Source organism: Salvelinus sp. IW2-2015, linkage group LG2 (genome assembly GCF_002910315.2).
Source record: "Salvelinus sp. IW2-2015 linkage group LG2, ASM291031v2, whole genome shotgun sequence".
In the NCBI taxonomy this organism is placed as follows: Eukaryota; Metazoa; Chordata; class Actinopteri; order Salmoniformes; family Salmonidae; genus Salvelinus; species Salvelinus sp. IW2-2015.
The window spans coordinates 41,803,076-41,809,736 of NC_036839.1; positions in this window are offsets into that span (position 1 = coordinate 41,803,076).

A 6,661-nucleotide genomic window follows, 5' to 3' on the forward strand; every position below is an offset into this window, starting at 1 on the left:
TGTCATGATATTTATTTTTCTATAAAAACAAGTGCGTACACAATGTGTCATGATATTTATTTTTATATAAAAACGAGTGCGTACACAATATGTCATGATATTTATTTTTCTATAAAAACGAGTGCGTACCCAAATAATGTCATGGATATTTATTTTTCTATAAAAAACGAGTGCGTACACAATATGTCATGATATTTATTTTTCTATAAAAACGAGTGCGTACACAATGTGTCATGATATTTTATTTTCTATAAAACGAGTGCGTACACAATGTGTCATGATATTTATTTTTTCATAAAAATGAGTGCGTACCCAATATGTCATGATATTTATTTTTCTATAAAATGAGTGCGTACACAATATGTTATGATATTTATTTTTCTATAAAAACGAGTGCATACACAATATGTCATGATATTTATTTTTCTATAAAAACGATTGCATACACAATATGTCATGATATTTATTTTTCTATAAAAATGAGTGCATACACAATATGTCATGATATTTATTTTTCTATAAAAATGAGTGCATACACAATATGTCATGATATTTCTTTTTATAAAAACGATGCGTACACAATATGTCATGATATTTCTTTTCTATAAAAACGAGTGCGTACACAATATGTCATGATATTTATGTTTCTATAAAAACGAGTGCGTACACAATATGTCATGATATTTATGTTTCTATAAAAACGAGTGCGTACCAATATGTCATGATATTTATTTTTCTATAAAATGAGTGCGTACACAATATGTCATGATATTTCTTCCTCTGGATTAACTGCATTACCTTCAGATATTGTTTGTTGGTGATATTGTTTGAACTCATTGTAATGTACGAAAGCATGATGTAGAGAGGACAACCCATAGGCAGTACATGTTCTGTGGAAACATGTTCTTGTTTTTACAAATTAATTACTATCTGTTCCTGTATTGTAGTCCGGCATACAATCCTGTCTAGTCAGAACTATACACAGATTTACAGTATGTTAAAAACAAAATCAGGTGTGTTCAGTGGGAGTAAGGTTTTTTATTGTTGTCATGGGCAGAGATAAAATGTTGCTGTTAAGAGCTAATATCCTGCTAATCTACACATTTTGACATGATGTGTCAATATAAGATCCCATGTGATAATGTTTTTGGATCACTGAAGGTCTCACTGTAAGCTAGCCTGGTCCCAGGTCCGTTTGCCATTGCCATGTTTGCCATAACAATGACCATAGTAGTTGGCAAGACAACACAAACAGATCACACGCGCACACGCGCAAGCAAGCACGCGCACCTACACACACACACATTCTTGCAAATGTAGGCTAATTCCCACAGAAACAATTTCATTTTCTGCTTTCAAGTCTCAAAATATTTTCTACATACCATGTCATATGACTGACCTTACCAAACTGTAGCTGGCTCCTCAATCTCCTTATCCTTTGTGCTTATAAAATGGGATCTCACCTATCTAACCATATCTGTCATGTCTATTGGAATGAAGACCTCATGGGCTGGAAACCCCCATTCTGTCCAAGCTCCTAAATCTCTCAGCGATGGGCCCCACGTCCTGAGCCTAGCTGCAGCAGAGGTGCATATGAACTCCACCAGGACCAACTCTGCTCTCACCACTGAGTACGGTGTAGTGATGCTTAGTGTTCCCAACCAACTGGGGCTACCCCTCACCATAGTTGCTAGCCGGGATGGGTACCTTCTGACCATAGTGGCTAGCCGGGATGGGTACCTTCTGACCATAGTGGCTAGCAGGGACGGCTACCTTCTGACCATAGTGGCTAGCAGAGATGGCTACCTTCTGACATAGTGGCTAGCAGAGATGGCTACCTTCTGATCATAGTGGCTAGCAGAGACGGCTACCTTCTGATCATAGTGGCTAGCCGGGATGGGTACCTTCTGACCATAGTGCTAGCAGGGACGGCTACCTTCTGACCATAGTGGCTAGCAGGGATGGCTACCTTCTCACCTCGCTGCTCTGGAAAACCACCAGGATGCCAAGTAAATGTGTGTGTGTGTGTGTGTGTGTGTGTGTGTGTGTGTGTGTGTGTGTCTGTGTGTGTCTGGTGTGTGTGTGTGTGTGGTGTGTGTGCGTGCGTGCGTGCGTGCGTGCGTGCGTGCGTGCGTGCGTGCGTGCGTGCATGAGGCACCTAATCTTCATGGTGCCTTTTCATTACACTAGCACAGCTGTTGAATTATAACATGAGGTCGCCATCTAGTGCCTCATTTGAACAACTACACACAGTGACAGTGTGGAGACCAATGATGTGTATAAACCTTGGATGACTGACGGGGGTGCTGTATGGAAGCCACCTTGCAGCCATCTTGACACTCCTCCTCCATTGTAACAKATATTTTGGAAGCTATGGAAATGCACTTATAAATGTTTACATTCCTTTTTTTATTATCTTACAGAAACCTTAACACAGACTTTCAAATCAAATCAAATCAAAGTGTATTTGTCACGTGCTCTGAATACAACAGGTATTCACCTTACAGTGAAATGCTTACTTACAGGCTCTAACCAATAGTGCAAAAAAGGTATTAGGTGAACAATAGGTAGGTAATGAAATAAAACAGCAGTAAAAAGACAGGCTATATACAGTAGCTAGGCTACATACAGACACCAGTTAGTCAGGCTGATTGAGGTAATATGTACATGTAGATATGGTTAAAGTGACTATGCATATATGATAAACAGATAGTAGCAGTAGTGTAAAAGAGGGGTTGGCGGGTGGTGGGTGGCGGGTGGCGGGACACAATGRAGATAGCCCYGTTAGCCAATGTGCCYGAGTACTGGTTGGTCGGGCCAATTGAGGTAGTATGTACATGAATGTATAGTTAAAGTGACTATGCATATATGARAAACAGAGAGTAGCAGCAGCGTAAAAAAAGGGGTTGGGGGGGGCACACAATGCAAAGAGTCCGGGTAGCCATTTGATTACCTGTTCAGGAATCTTATGGTTTGGGTGTAAAAACTGTTGAGAAGCCTTTTTGTCTTAGACTTGGCACTCCGGTACCACTTGCCATGCGGTAGTAGAGAGAACAGTCTATGACTCGGGTGGCTGGGGTCTTTGACAATTGTTAGGGCCTTCCTCTGACACCTTCCTGGTATAGAGGTCCTGGATGGCAGGCAGCTTAGCCCCAGTGATGTACTGGGCCGTACGCATTACCCTGTGTAGTGCCTAGCGGTCAAAGGCTGAGCAATTGACGTACCAGGCAGTGATGCAACCAGTCAGGATGCTCTTGATGTTGCAGCTTTATATTGTATTATATGAAAAAAACATTCAAAAAATATTTAAACCGTTCAAAAGTTTGGGGTCACTTAGAAATGTCCTTGTTTTTGAAAGAAAAGCACATTTTTGTCAATTGAAATAACATCACATTGATCAGAAATACAGTGTAGACATGGTTAATGTTGTAATTTTTTATGGAATATCTACATAGCCGCACAGAGGCCCATTATCAGCAACCATCTCTCCTGTGTTCCAATGGCACTGTAACGGTTGTCGTTGGTGGAAGGAGAAGAGGACCAAAGTGCAGCATGGTACGTATTCATAATAATTTAATAAAGAATGAATACTGAACAAAAACAACAAACCGACAAACGAACAGTTCTGTAAGGTGCAAATAAAACACTAAACAGAAAATAACTACCCACAACCCATAGTGGAAAACAGGCTACCTAAGTATGATTCTCAATCAGAGACAACGATCGACGCCTGCTCTGATGAGAACCATACTAGGCCAAACACATATAAATATAACGACTAGAACAAAACATAGAAAACAACATAGAATGCCCACCCCAACTCACGCCCTGACCAAACTAAAACAAAGACATAAAAAAGGAACTAAGGTCAGAACGGACAGGCACGTTGTGTTAGCGAATCCAAATTTATCATTTTAAAAGGCTAATTGATCATTAGAAAACCCTTTTGCACCTATGTTAGCACAATGAAAACTTGTTTATGTGATTAAAGAAGCAATAAAACTGGCCTTCTTTAGACTAGTTGAGTATCTGGAGATCAGCATTTGTGGGTTCGATTACAGGCTCAAAATGGCCAGAAACAATAAACTTTCTTCTGAAATTCGCCAGTCTATTCTTGTTCTGAGAAATGAAGGCTATTCCATGCGAGAAATTGCCAAGAAACTGAAAATCCCGTACAATACTGTGTACTACTCCCTCACAGAACAGCACAAACTGGCTCTAAACAGAATACAAAGGGAGTGAGAGACCCCGGTGCACAACTGAGCAAGAGGACAAGTACATCTAGCTTGAGAAACAGACGCCTCACAAGTCGTCAACGGCAACTTCATTAAATAGTAGCCGCAAAACACCAGTCTCAATGTCAACAGTAAAGAGGCGACTCCGGGATGCTGGCCATCTAGGCAGAGTTCCTCTGTCCAGTGTCGGTGTTCTTTTGCCCATTTTAATCTTTCATTTTCATTGGCATGTCTGAGATATGGCTTTTCTTTGCAACTCTGCCTAGAAGGCCAGCATCCCGGAGTTGCCTCTTCACTGTTGACGTTGAGACTGGTGTTTGCGGGTACTATTTAATGAAGCTGCCAGTTGAGGACTTTTGAGGCGTCTGTGTGACCCCAAACTTTTGAACGGTAGTGTAAAAATTAACATATTTTCCTTAATGTATTTTTTTTTACAAAGTCCTAATGTTACTTGCCCACAACAACAACAAAAATACTTAAATACACGCAATTTTTTCCTTCGCATGTAATTGAATACTGTAGAATTCCATTCATTCCTATGGGTGCTCCTTCAGGGGAGTGCCAATATGGCCAACCGGTGGATTCAAAGCCTCTCAATGGCCAATACATGGCATCAGCAATCCAGGGTTTATTACATTATTTGTGGGGACCAAGTCAAGCAACAAGCCAATGAGAAAGTTTCATCCTGCCTTTTTCCTTCAGCTTTCTTGCATTATTCTCAGCTGTGACCATGTTGCTTTTGTCCATAAACCAAGGCAACATCTGGCGATAACTGGCAAAACATCTGGTAGTATGTTGATCTCTTATCGTCTGCTTTTATCCATTTTATATCCATTTTAACCATTGTTACACATTATTATCCATTGTTGCCCATGAGTATCCATTATTGTCCATTGTTATCCATAATTACCCATATATACCATATTATCCATTATTACCCATTATTATCTGTTAATATCCATTATTACCCATTATTACCCGTTATTATTCCGTTATTATCCATTATTACCCATTATTATTCAATTATACCATTATTAATCATTATTATCCATTATTACCCATGATTATCCATTTTTACCCATTACTACCCATTATTCAACAACACAGCTCAGTCAGTAGGAAGCTCTCTCATCCATGTATATGCAGATGATACAGTCTTATACTCAGCTGGCCCCTCCCGGATTTTGTCGATTTCGCGTGTTATATACTTTGTGCACTTTAAACACTACAACAAAGTTTCTTTTGTGTCCAACACGCTTTCCCTGCCCTTAACCTGTTCTGAACCCCTCCAAAAACAAAGGTCATGTTTCCCAGGGTTTGTATACAAGGAAAGAATGTCCTCTCTCATCCCCCCACAGGTGTGGATGTGCAACCTCCCCTCGAGGGTTAGGAAGCGTTGGAGGTTTAGTTAACCTTCATACAACGATACTTCAACAAGAGAACATATGTCCACGGGAGAGAGCTGTGACAAAGGCTTAATACTCAAGGTGGTCAGTTTGTGATTGGCACTGCGCGCGGATTGCTTAAAAAACATGCCTACGAGGTACAAAAAAAACTTTTTTTTTTTTTAAAGGGAAGTTTGTAGGTCCTTCTTCAGCACAACATATCAAAAGTGCACCTCTTCAGCCGAAGGTTAAATCTAGACTTCGTTCCTCTATCTAATCGCCTCCTCTGTCCAACCCCAGCTGCCAAACTAACCCATGATTTCAGATGACCAATCTACCCATTTGCTTAGAGGGATACGCGAGACGTAATTTATAGATTGGCATGTTTTTTTAAGGAGCAGCGATCACCGGGTTTAGCGTAATGTGGTAAAATCCTAAGAGTTGGCTAACGGCCGTCAAGAACAACACCTAATAGAAATAGATATACCTTTGATGTTGAAGGATGGTAACACTCGGCGTTACCTGGTGCGTAGTGACTCAGCGGATAGTGCTCCATCGAGCACCGGTCGGCTAAGTTAAACAAATAAACATAATTTACTGTTTATCTTGTTTTTTTTTTTTTTTTTTTTTTTACACATCTACTCGGCCTTTCACATTATAATTGCCAACCAAATAATGCTCCGTTATAGGACACATCACCTTTAGGACCACCATCTTTGCACTCTATACTAATCTGTAAAAACTGTCATATCTGTATTATCATCGCCAAAGACCCACGGTTGATGTATTTATAAAACACCCTCTTAGGCGCATCTCCCCCTTTCTTGACGATACCTACTGCAGCCCTCATCCCAAGTTCCCACATACAACCAACCCGTTCTGCCAGTCACAATCTTCGGTTAAAGGCCCCCCAAACAGCTACACACAATCCCGTGGTCCTCTGTGTCTTTTCAAGTTCTGCAAAAAACACTCAAAGACGGCGGACAGTTTCGTATCTCAATCCACATTCATTGTCAAACGCCTCAATCATTGACGACTCTT